At 40.6% G+C, this 13,845-nt stretch overlaps 1 protein-coding gene across 6 annotated transcripts in view; it reads left to right on the forward strand.

Moving 5' to 3' along the window:
• The first annotated feature begins 1,596 nt into the window (after positions 1–1,596).
• Positions 1,597–13,845, forward strand: part of LOC148871488 (hAT dimerization domain-containing protein) — a 38,390-nt gene continuing 26,141 nt past the window's right edge. For 2 of the 6 annotated variants that reach the window (XM_088971732.1, XM_088971731.1), the window contains exon 1: positions 1,704–1,841. The gene's annotated coding sequence lies outside the window, so the exon portion shown is untranslated. Of the gene's footprint in view, positions 1,842–11,749; positions 12,459–13,845 lie in introns of those variants that run through there. The other 4 variants (XM_088971733.1, XM_088971729.1, XM_088971728.1 and 1 more) reach the window with 3 other exon arrangements.

A 13,845-nucleotide genomic window follows, 5' to 3' on the forward strand; every position in this document is an offset into this window, starting at 1 on the left:
TGATTTTCAAGAAACCATTCAAAAACCGGTTCTTGAAATCAACATTCTTTTAGGAATCACCGTTTTCTAGTGATTTCTAATTGATTCCAATTTTTTAAGGATGAATATGTCATTCTATGTGGCATTGAACAATAACTCCAATGTTAAAATAATTGGCCCTTAAAAGGCAGATTTCTGAAGAATCGGCTCACATGGCAGAAATGATACCAACTAACAAAATTTACTGATTTTTGAAAAAATAATAAAAAAGAATCAACATCGATGCCAAACATCACCTAAATCACTCCATTCTACTTTCATTTATACTTTCTCTTATTTTATCACTTATAGAGCTATTCCTATGTTCCTAGTATGTCCACTTGGACACTTGATTTTACCGATTAATCGAAGCCCAAAAGTTCAAATTGGTCACAAAGACATAAGGGTGGCAACAAGCTGAGCTTTTCACGAGCTCGACTAGGAATGGCAACGGGGTGGGGTGGGGATGGGGAGCCTCTCCCCACTCCCGTCCCTGTCCCCGCTAACGGGGACAAGGTTATCCCCATCCCCATGGGGATCCCTATCCCCGCAGGGATCCCCATTCCCTGTGATTCTTTATAATGCTAACCATTTTGTTTTTGTTTTTGTTTTTTATTTTATTTAAAAATAAAAATAAAATAATTAACATTTACAATCATATTAGAAAATATTCAAACGTATTTTAAAAAATATGAATATATAAATGTGTATTTATATATTTACATATATAATGTATGCATACATATATACATATATATTAGTGGGGATTCCACGAAGCGGGAATCGGGGTACTCGCGGGGTGGGGAGTGCTCTCCCCATCCTCGCCCTGTTCCCGCTAACGGGGATGAAAATTTCCCCATCCCCGTCCTTGCAGGGGGAAAATCATCCCCATCATTGCCCCATTTGGGGCGGATTCCCACGAGGATAGGGGAAAGGGGGAAAATTGCCATCCTTAAGCTCGGCTCATGAGGCTTGCGAGCTGGCTCGAATATACATATATATATATATATATTTGATATATAATGTATATAATAAAATTATAGAAAATAATGCATATATTAAAAATATTATAATTATTAATTATTATAATTCTTAATTTTTTAATTATCAAATAAAAAATATTATATATATAATTTTTTATTTTTATAAAATATTTATTTTGAAAATTGAGCTCGAGCTCAACTTGAGCTTATGGATTTCTCGAGCTCAAGGTTCTGGCTCGAACTGAGCTTGAGCGTCGAGCCTTGTATAACAGTCTTGAGCCGAGCTCAAGCTTAGTACCATTCGGCTCGGCTCGGCTCAAATCCACCCCTGCTTGGGCACCTATTTGATTTTACCAATTGGCCCATTCAAATTGTAAACCGGGACCCAAAAGTTCACTGGATCAGCCGTTTTCGGTTCATCCGTTCGGTCCTATCTGAGTTACAACACTGAGTTTACACGGTTCTATCAGACAGGTTTATGGCAGAAAGGTTGCATTGCTGATTATCTGCCGTTGCGTTTCCGTAGAAACACTATCCTAGATTCTGTGTTGCTTTTAACAGAACATAACGGCCACCCAGGTCTACAGGGATTCGCCTGGGACGGCTGATGGAACATAGGTGATTGATCGGATGACGCTTATTGATATATTGCACGTTTCTTACACTGTGTCCTGATACACTGTATCATGGTGCATGAGGCGCACTTGATTGACTCGGTATACTTCATTGACTCGGTTTTGAAGCTTGAATCGACGGAGAGGAAGGAGAAGGAGAAAGAAGAAGATGGAGAGGAAATCGATCTCAGAAATTGGGATTTCCAAGAGGAAGAATCGATCTCAGGTATGTTTTCTTGTTTTCTCTTCTGTCGCTTTATTCTTCTTCCATCAAGTCTTTCTGTCTGTCTGTCTCAACCGAACCAGCGGCGACTCGTCCCCTTCGTCTCTCAGCTCTCTCTCTCTCTCTCTCTCTCTCTCTCTCCACCCGTCAAAACAAAAGCAGGTGTCAGCTTCCGTTCTGTTTTTTCCCTCTTTCCCACCTCTCTGCGATCCTTCTTTCCCTTATCCTCTCTGAGCAAACAAAAACAGAGCAAACGATTTTTAATTGGGCGCTTAAAGCTCTAAAAATTCTTAAAAACTGTAGCACTTGAAGGGTCTAAATCAGAATATTATTTAGCGTTTAATGCATATGATTGACTTCAGCAGTTCTGCGACTTCTATTGATATATATTTTTTTAATGGACTCTATTAAGCGTGGAGTGACTGATTGATGTAATGCAAGTTTACATATGTTTGATTAGGTCTTTCGTGGTTGTTTTCTGATCTGTATATATGATCAAGTATGTGCATAGGCAGTGCTGTTGCCTGGTGGTGATTGCCTTACGATAATGATTTGAATTGCAATGATCTTATGGGTTTGATAAGTTGCCATGCTTTGTTAGGTGAAATGCATTTTTGTACTGAAATTATTGATATTTACTTGTTGCAATACATGCTGGATGTTATTTTAACTAGAAAATAGCTTAGACATTTCGGGTTTCTATTTCGCTAAATTTAATAGCCTAGGCGATGTCCCCTCTGACCAGATATGATGGGGTGCTTTGAATTGATCAGGTGATAGCCTGCTTCCCGCAACTATCATTTGATCTTCCAGGGTTCTGCTACCTTTCTGATATTTCCTACCTTCATGGTGGGTGCATGTTGTTGTTATTGTGACTGCTAATATTGGTGAGCAAGCTAGAAGGGGCTTATGCTTCATTTTTTTTCCTCTTTTCTTTCAAGTACTAGGTTGCAACGCACACTCCTTTCTCCCGAGGAGGTTCTGATTTCCCTTCTTTTATCTATTTATTAGAAGAAACATAACTGGTCAATTCGAAACCGTGTCAACACGTGCAAATAGTGCATTAGCTGAAAGATGGCCAAATTTTAGCATGGTAAAACAAATCCAGCATTTTTATAGCACCAAAACAAATGAACCAAAAGAAATAATGAAAGTATGAAACAACTGAACTAGTCAAAGTCAAAATGACATTGCAAGATGATTGAAACAGTTCTACAACATTCATCAAATTCATGAAAATGTACACAAAAAGGAAAATAACATAAAAAGAAAAATTCGAATAGAAATTAAAAAAGTTGCCTAAATATGTGACCTTGCTTTAGGGTCATTATCTAAGAAATATAACTCACAACCAACCCAGCAATTAAATTTCACTCATAACTTAAAAAAAGTAAAGTCCTAATATATGGAAAAAACTGAAAAATTAGCTATACATATTTTTTGTGGGAACCTGGGAGAGCAATTTTTGCTTATAAGCAAGTCCTAAAATAAGGAAATAACCTATAAAGTTAGCTAAAAATATTTGTAGTTGGAGTCCTGGTGAGCGAATTTACTATTTGCATTGTTGGAGACCACTTCATGGGTTATACTACTGCTTCAATTGTGAAAAAGGGTTTCCCTGGCCTTGCTTCTCATGTATAGAGAAAGATAGTCCCCCCCCTCCCCCGGTTTCTATGCTTGATGGGAAAGAGTGAAAGATAGGAGGGTTTGCAGATGAAGAGAAAGAAAATCTTAAACGGTAAAAAGGAGGGGTTGATCCACCATTAGTGGTGGCTGAACACCCTGTTATTTCAATATCTCTATCTATGAATCAGAGGAGCTTTAACAACGGGAAAGAAGCAAGAGGATCTACCTTACTAATTTTTAGTGATTGACTCTCTCCTCTTCCTCAGATTTTCAACTTCTACCTTCAGTTTGAGAAGAAGCATGCATGCCCTTGGAATTCAGTTAGAGTCTAGGTAAATTGCTGTGGAAGAAAGATAAGTCATTGGTTTGATGGATGTATAAAGCAACAACTAAAAGAAGCCTAATATACTGGGATGGTTGAAGTCCATTAAGCTTCAAATAGGGCCAAATCACCAGTATAGGACATAAGCAATGCTACCAGGCACTTTATCTGTATATACAATACAGTACACACAAGAGGGGCCCATAGAAAGGCAGGTTAAGGGAGTTGGTATATGCAATCAGATATTTTGTGAGGATAAATAGTGTTTTTCTTTTGGAAAGCTTTTCCTGGTATATCCACATCTTTATAGTCTTAGTGAATCCAAGAATTTTACAAGGACCATTATGAGGTCAGTGGGGAGCAAATGGCATGGAACCCATCTTTTAGGAGACCATCTTTAATTGGGAGCTTGAAGAATGCACAAGTTAAGAATACTGGAAGAACATATTCGGTAGGGTTTTGGAGATCAAAGAATATGGTCAGTTTCATCCAAATGCCAACTTTTCATTGAGCGCCTATAGAGGAGTTAATTTCTGGGCCAGCAATTTGCATTCTGTTGGGGCATTTCATGGGAAAGAAACAAAAGAAATTTTAAGCAAACAAAGAGACACTAGAACAATTATGACTGTGAATAAACCCTAGTTCATTCTAGGTTAAAGCAGAGAAGAAGGAAGAAGAAAGAAAAGAGAAAGGAGAAGAATGTTCGGCGAGACTAGAAGAGAGAAAAGTGAAAGTCACACTCTCCTAGCCGACCCACTTGACTTTTATTCATAAAACGTAAGTTACAAGAAAGACAATGTTGTCCCTCATAGAAGATGGGACACATAACTTAAACTTAGATACAATAGACATTTCACTTTCAATAAGATACACTAGAATGACCAAAATACCCCTGACTCGAGCATTCTAACACTTCCCCTCAAGCTGGAGAGTATATATCATATAGTCCCAGCTTGTTACAAATGTAATCTATTTTTCCCCGAGACAATCCTTTTGTGAAGAGATCTGCCCACTGATTTCCTGAGCTCACATGAGATGTAGTTATTACCCCACTTATCACTTTCTCTCTCACAAAGTGACAATCCACCTCAATATGTTTAGTTTTTTCATGGAAGATAGGATTGGATGAGATGTGAACAACAGCTTGATTATCACAATATAGTTTCATGGGTTTGTCAATTGACACACCCATCTCCTGTAGTAGGTTCTTCAGCCATACTAGTTCACATGTGGTATGGGCCATAGCCCTGTATTCTGTTTCCGCACTACTTCTTGCCACCACTGTTTGCTTCTTGCTCTTCCATGTTACAAGATTGCCACCCAATAAGGTATAATACCCTGTGGTTGACCTCCTGTCTGATATAGAGCCAGCCCAATCAGCATCTGTGTACCCTACTATCTCAAGAGTTCCTCCCTTTTGGTATAACAAACCACGACCTGGAGCACCCTTTAGGTACCTAACAATTCTCAGAACAGCTTTCCAGTGAGGAACCCGGGGATGTTGCATAAACTGACTCACCACACTCACAACAAATGATATATCTGGTCGGGTAATGGTCAAACAATTCAACTTTCCCACCAACCTTCTGTATCTTCCAGGATCATCAAACTCTTCACCTGCATCCACACTTAGCTTGGCATTGAGTTCCATAGGAGTCTCTGTTGGTTTAGCACCTAACAACACTGTTTCTTCAAGTAGATCAAGAACATATTTCCTCTGACATAGGTTGATCCCCTGTTTTGACCTCGCAACTTCTATTCCTAAGAAGTACTTTAGCTTCCCCAGATCTTTCGTATTGAAGTGATCCTGTAAGAATTTTTTCAGTCCGTCAGTTCTATTGTTGTCACTCCCATTTATGACAATATCATCCACATACACGACTAGCAAGATTTTTCCATATTTTGAGTTATAGCTGAACGCAGAATGATCAACCTAACACTGTTTCATCCCAAAGGCCTTCACCACTTCACTGAACCTGCCGAACCATGCACGAGGAGATTGTTTCAGTCCATAGATTGCCTTTTTGAGCCTGCATACCTTAGCAGCCTCCTCCTGAGCAACAAACCCTGGTGGTTGCTCCATATACACCTCCTCAACAAGATCACCATGTAGAAAGACATTTTTGATGACAAGTTGTAGGAGAGGCCAATCATACATAGTAGCCAATGAGATCAACACCCGAACTGGACCAATTTTAGCCACAGGAGAGAATATCTCCATATAGTCTACACCATATAACTGAGAATAGCCCTTGGCCACCAACCGTGCCTTCAATCGTTCCACACTGCCATCAGGAAAATGCTTCACTGTATAAACCCATTTACACCCAACATTGTGCTTATCAGGAGGAAGGGTGGTGAGTTCCCACGTGTGATTATGTTGTAGAACAGAGAGTTCTTCTTCCATGGCTTGCCTCCACCCTAGGGAGATAAGGGCTTCCTATACAGTCTTGGGAATGGGAACCGATGAGAGTAATGGTATAAATTTGCAATGAGAAGCAGAAAGGTGAGCAGTGGAAACATAGTCTGAAATGGGATGAGAAGTACAAGTACGTTTACCTTTCCGTAAAGCAATAGGAAGATCAAGATATGAGGGAGAAGGAGCAATAGCAGGATCTGTCGACAGGTGCTGAAGTGGAGGAGGGGCCGAAGCACTTCTGTGGGTATACACTTGAGTAATTGGCGGCCTCTCTGTAGTAACAGGCATATGATGTGCATCTGCAGTAGGAATGGGAGCTACGGGAAGAGGGTCCATAACCGGTACAGGAAGAGGAATGGGAGCTACGGGAAGAGGGTCCATAACCGGTGCATCTGCAGGCGGCCTCTCTGTAGTAACAGGCATATGATTCAAAGAAGGTGACATCAGAGCACACAAACGATTTATGAAATTTTGGGTTATAACACTTGTACCCTTTCTGAGTCCTCGAGTAGCCAAGAAAAATATACTTTGTAGCTCGAGCATCTAACTTGTCTACTCCAGGCCCCAAGTGTTGAACAAAACAAACACAACCAAAGACTCTTGGGGTGAGAGGAAAGGGAGACAAAGTGGGAAACAACACGGAGAAAGGGGATTGACTTCCAAGGATTGACATGGGCATCCGATTTATCAAAAAACAGGATGTAAGAACAACATCACTCCAAAAATGCTTTGGGACATGCATATTGATCATCAAGGATCGAGCAGTTTCAAGAAGATGTCTATTTTTCCGTTCAGCTACACCGTTTTGTTGCGGGGTGTAAGCACAAGAAATTTGATGAATTATTCCATGATGTTTTAGGTATTGTTGAAATGGTGAGGAGATGTATTCTTTGGCATTATCAGAGCGAAGTATTTTCAAATGAACACCAAATTGAGTGCGTATTTCAGCATGAAATTTCTGAAAAATAGAGAACAATTCACTACGGTCTTTCATAAGGTAGATCCATGTCATCCTTGAAAAGTCATCAACAAAGATTACAAAGTACTTAAACCCATTGTATGACACAACTTTAACTGGACCCCATACATTAGAATGAACTAAAGCATAGGGACTAGAGACACGACTATCAATTCTTGGACTAAATGAGACTCGATGATGTTTTCCCAACTGACACGACTCACAATCTAACGATGAAAGATGACTCAACGAAGGGACTAGCAGCTTCAAAGACTTGAGAGAGGGATGACCGAGTCTGCAGTGCCATTGGAGAGGAGTAAGAGACGACTGAAAAGCCACTGGGGGGCCACCACCATCAAGGTAATACAAACCACCTGCTTCATGCCCTCCACCAATCTTCTTCCCTGTCTTGAGATCCTGAAACACACCAGAAGGATAGAAGGTTATAGAACAATCAAGAGACTTGGTTAATCTGCTAATAGACATGAGATTAAACGAAAATTTAGGAACATATAAAACAGATGCTAAAGACATGGAGGAGAAATCAACATCACCAACACCACAAATAGGAGATGTAGAACCATTAGCAAGAGTAATTGACTGAGATGTGGAGGAGTGAGAAAGGGAAGAAAATACATCGAGCGTCCCAGACATATGGTCCGAGGCTTCGGAATCAATGATCCAGGGTGATGCTTTGGAAGCCAAGCAAGCCATACCTGAATGGGCAAGTGTAGCTGTGTTCTGCTGAGATGTTTGAAGGAACTGCTCATACACTGCCTGTGGTACACTCACCATTTCCTACCCGGAAGCACAAGTGGGTGTGGAGGGTGTTGGGACAGTTTGCTGCCTTTCAGTAATGGTGCTACTACTCTTAGATGTAGCATGGTTAGCCCAAGTGTTGGGTGGACCATGCAAATCATAGCAGAAATTAACTGTGTGCCCCTCTAAGCCACAATGTGTACATTTTGTCTGAGCATTACTCCTTCCTCTTCCACGGCCTCCCCTTGACTCTGGGCTTCCAGTCCGGCCACTAGCCCGGTTAAATATGTGTCCACCACAGTTGCTTGGAGGGCCACTGCTGCCACCACCACTTCTACTTCCACGGCCACTCCCTTTAGTCACTACCAAACCAGATCTATCAGAGAAGGAAGAATGTTCCACCGGCTCAATGGATGTCCTTTTGAGACATGTTGTTCCAAAGCCATGTCATTATCTGTGCATCATCTTGTTCCCAATCACTGAACCTAGGAGAATTAGAGGAAGGTTTCTCCTCCTTCACATGTTTTGCTTTCCTCTTGGCCTTCAAGAACACCTCCACAGATTTTGCCCATGGTACATAGTTCTCACCATTCAACTTGATGGATGTCATTTGAACACTTATATAATTTGAAGAAAGCATGATGTTGGTTTTGTTGTCATTCCCATCTATGGAAGAAGCCATCTCCATTATTTGACCTTCAAGTTTACAACACAACCACACACTCTTTCACACGGCTTATCTCACTTATAGCACCACCAATCCCAGCTTTAAATACACATTACACACCACACACTAAGGCTGAAATCACTCAGTCTTCACATCAAACACCTGGGCTGCACATTGCAAAACCATTCACCACCACACATTAAGACTGAAATCACTCAGTCTTCACATCAAACACTTGGGTTGCACACTGCAGAACTGATTACACACAAGGTCTAGGACCCAACCACCACTACCACCAATCACCACGACACAACCACCACCAAACTACTGCTGTTGTGAACCTCAGCAGTTGACAACTCTTCTTTCAACATACATATGAAGAGGAATGCAGAGGAATACGACTGAAATGCATATCAGTCACACCAAGCATCACCACAACCAACTTCTGAAGCAACAAGTAAACATTTACAGTCCCTTACTTGGACAAACAATAGTAGTGTTCATACCTGTCCACATTCAGCCATTTTCGATACTGAATAGAGGGTTTAGTATACCACTTCAACGACCACCACAGCAACGACTGGAGGCATTCTCACCTCCAGACCCACAAAACGACAACTCCTTTTCAGCCCTTTATCGAACCTCCACTCAGGTCAATCGAAAATGAAGAAGACGACTGTGAAAGCTGGCGGTGAACCCAAAAGGAGAACAGCAACAAGAAAAAAAATAAGGATACGACCTTACAGCTCTGATACCATGTGAATAAACCCTAGTTCATTCTAGGTTAAAGCAGAGAAGAAGGAAGAAAAAAGAAAAGAGAAAGAGGGAGAAGAATGTTCGGCCAAACTAGAAGAGAAAAAAGTGAAAGTCACACTCTCCTAGCCGACCCACTTGACTTTTATTCATAAAACTTAAGTTACAAGAAAGACAATGTTGTCCCTCATAGAAGATGGGACACATAACTTAAACTCAGATACAATAGACATTTCACTTTCAATAAGATACACCAGAATGACCAAAATACCCCTGACTCGAGCATTCTAACAATGACCATATCAGATCTCTTATTCTTGGATTGGATACTTGCTCATCCTGAATTAAAAGATATGTCTAGATATTAATTTTGAATTTAATTTATAGTCAACACTTGAGCTGGGTGGTGAAATGCTGTTGTAATATTGTAAAACTGTGATGGCTTGTAATGGTTGTTAGCAAGACATTGACTAAGTTAGAACCTATGGACCTGCCCTCACCAACTAACAAATCTACATTGTAAGTGCCTATGTTTCTCTAATTGAGTGTTATATCCTCCTCATCATTCGGCACTCTGGAATTCCACTTATCACTTGGTTTAACCAGGCAACCCTGTTCTGACACCCCCTTGAATCCATTTTTAACCCATTTGAGCATACTCCCTAGTGCCTTTATTTTACTCTCTTTCTATGACAACATCCATCCACTTGCAACTGAGAAGGTCATATCATTTCCACAACTTATTACTGGCATCTGCAAGACACCATCTCCATCCTTAGGCTTAGGCAAAGACCGTGGAGTGAAACCAATACCTCCTCCCATTTTCTTTCTCTACTTCCTGTGAAAATAGGCCCTTAAACCAGCTTCCACCTGTGGAAAAATCAATCAGTATTTCCTCTATGCCTCACTGCACCAAGTCTTGCATAATCTTCACCTTTGACAATGGCCATGAAGATGTAACCCCCTTCACTAAGAATATAGTCTTGCATAATCTTCACTTTTGGCTTCATACAACAAATGTCCCCAAATCAACAATCACAAAGAATCTAGCTTTTTTTTTTTTTTTCCCTTCTCTATGTGGGATTATCATTAAATCCTCTTAGGTCATTGCCTACCTTGTGAGCTCCGGGAAGCTCATGGCTGGCTCAAGGAGTTGCCACCCATATTTTAGAGGAGCCCTCATTTGAGCTGTGAAATATTGATTTTATTTTTTTGATGGTGACTCCATTTCTCCATAGGAAAGACATTTAACCAAGAGGTTTTGGATTCAAATGGATTGGGAGAGGTAAGGTGTTAGGCACCCTCTTTCCAAGCTGTTGTGGCAGCCTAATATGAGAATTGTTTAGGCTTAAACTTGAAGAAACAACTTCAAGCAAGAAAGAGTAAAACATCAAAACCTTAAGAAAAGATTCCCAACTTCCTTTGAACCTGGTTTGAGGTGATGTTATTGGGAGTTGGGGTACTAGTTTCCCCAAATCCCTCACCTCTCTACCTCATTCTTCAGGTTAAGAAACTTACTTCTTGAATGTAGCCTTGACTGCTGATATCCGATAATGAGAATAAGCAGAAAATGGTGTTTTATGGAAGATTGTAGTTGGTAAGATGCTTCCAATTGATTTCTCAAAGAAAGGGTAAGGACTTTAAGTTGTTTCACAGTCAATCAAAGTTGGGCAACATCAAAGAAAGGGTAAGATGCTTCCAATTGATTTCAAGAATGGGGGTATTTTAGTCTATCAAAAGTTCCACACTCTCATTCATACTTTTAATTTAATAGTAGTATAGATATAGACATAGATTTAACAATCACCAGGCACCACCACCACAACCTTGACACTATTAAGCATTGCTGCAATCTTGACCGCCAAACACATAGCCTTTAACTCCACTATCTCTGCATCATCTTCATCCACTAGATAAGCTGGAGCCTTGTCGAAATTACCCTCAGCATGAGCTGCAGTTACTACACATGCTGCCACACCAACACCTCTTTAAGCACTCTACAAAAATTATTTTCACAGATGCATCCATCCACACAATCATCAGAATTTGGCAAAATCTCAAGCTCAACTAACCCATCGATGGATTATCAATCGTTGCCATCTCCCACACAAACTAATTTTACCTGCTTAATGATCATTGCCAGGGAAACCTCCCCCTAGAAAAACACTTTTATTTCTAGCTAACCAGATAGACTGGAGGACATACGCCTGCATTTTAAACAGAATGACAACAGTATCAGAATTGTTCTTGTTTGTAAGAATTAACTCCTTAATCAGTAGCATTACACCTACGTTGCACAGCATCAAATCTCCATCCCATCACCCCAAACCCTACTGTCTTCGAGAATGAACACTGCCGAAGTAAATTTCAACTGACTCCTCTACATATCCACAAAACATCTCTGCAGTAACCAGTATCTTGAGCAACAAACTGAAGTGATCTGCATGGCCACTCACTCGATCAAGATAGAAATCAACTCTATTAGTGACAACCCCAATGGCTCAGTTGGGGCTTCAATGGATAATCTCTGTTAATGCCTATCCCTGTATCAATGAAATCATGTCTCTTCCAAGGAACATCAGGTGGGGTCTCAATGGATGACCTTCAAATTTCCATCGCAACGATCGGGAAACTCCTGTTTGCTCAGTTCTCTGAGCTTGTCTGTGATTAATACAACTGATTGCCTTCTAATTTGAGTGATGAGCCCAACCTGAGCTTGGATCAAAGGTGTGGAGATTGTCATGGCAGAATATTGCTCAAAACTTCAATACTTGGCAAACCCAATTACTACTTATGCCCAAAGGGCTGATTGCTGAACAATATAACTAGGATGTGAATTTGGTTGGTTTAATCGCAGCCTTTCTATATAACCAGGACTTTAAGTTGTTTCACAGTCAATCAAAGTTGGGCAACATCAAAGAAAGGGTAAGATGCTTCCAATTGATTTCAAGAATGGGGGTATTTTAGTCTATCAAAAGTTCCACACTCTCATTCATCGCTGAAAGAACCTAATGCTCTTTGGACTGCTGTCATCTCAAGTAAATATGGACGAAATACAAACGGGTGGGATTGCAATCTCCATTTGAACAGGATAAAGGCCATCAATCCTTGGACAGGTATATGTTCCATTCATACTTCTTTCTTTCCTTTTATAAGGTATAAAGTGGGAAATAGTTCTAAAATTAAATTTTGGAAAGATCTTTGGTGGGGGGAATCTACCCTGGATGCCTCTTTTCCTAGGCTGTTTAACTTCACCCTTGCCCAAGAAGCCTCTATCTCTAATTGCTTCCCAAATCAGTCCGCCAAGAATTCTTTAAACCTTCACCTCAGAAGACCCCTAAGGGACTCGGAGATTTCTGATTTAATAGCTTTAATCCAAACCCTTAAAGATGCCTATATATCCCCCTCTCATTCTGACACCCGAGTATGGACCCTTCACCCAAATGGCGAATTCTCTTCTAAGTCTATGTTCAAGGCTTTGACTGCTGAAGATCAGCATCCCTCTTTTCCTTACAAGAAAATTTGGTGCAGCCACGTCCCCTCAAGAATTTGCTTCTTTGTATGGGAAGCCTATCTCCAGAAAGTTAATACTTGTGATCTCCTTCAGAAAAAAACTTTTGGGAAGATGCTCCATTTCTCCTCATGTTTGTATTTTATGTCTCAGCGAGGGTGAATCTGCAGATCACATCCTTCTTCATTGCAGCTTCACTCAAAGGATATGGTCCCATTTCTTGAATATGGCAGGGTACAACTGGGCTTTTCCAAAACACATTATGGACAATTTGAATTAATGGCAAGGAATAGGGCTTAGCAAAAGGGGTAAAGTCTTTTGGCAATCAGTGCCTCATGCAGTAATGTGTGGGGCGTTTGGGATGAAAGAAACACCCGTATCTTTGACAATAAAAGCAGAACCTTGGAGGAGTTAATCTCAGAATTACCTATCTTTGCATCCTTTGGTCGGTGAGTTCAGATGTATTTAAAGGACTTTCAGTCAATCATATTATCAGAAATATTCGCCCCTTTCTGTTTTTGCCTCATCCTCAGCAAACTCCCTTGAGGCATCCCGTTTCCATCAGTGAAGGTGTGATAACCCTTAATTTTGACGGTCGTGCCTTAGGCAATCCGGGCTTTGCAGGTATTGGTGGTACATTAAGGGACGAAAGGGGCAATATCTGTTGGACTTATAGTGGCCCAATCGGTTGGGCTGACTCCAACAAAGGCTGAAGTGATGGCTGCTCTCACCGGAATCAGGATAATTAAGAATATGGGAATTCAGGATTTGATCATTGCAGGTGATTCAGCAAATACAATAAAATGGTTAAGAGACAAAAAAGGGGGCCCTTGGAGACTTTATCACTATCTGACTGAAGTTTGGGATTCTTTGGATGGATTGAATGTTAACTTAGTTTGGATTCCTAGGGAATACAATCATACTGCAGATGGCCTAGCTAATTTGGTGTGTATTTGGGATTCTTTGTAACTTGCAAGGGGTCCCCCCCCCCC

The sequence above is a fragment of the Nelumbo lutea genome, chromosome 2 (assembly GCF_056320005.1).
Source record: "Nelumbo lutea isolate HS-2025 chromosome 2, American lotus-T2T, whole genome shotgun sequence".
NCBI lineage: Eukaryota > Viridiplantae > Streptophyta > Magnoliopsida > Proteales > Nelumbonaceae > Nelumbo > Nelumbo lutea.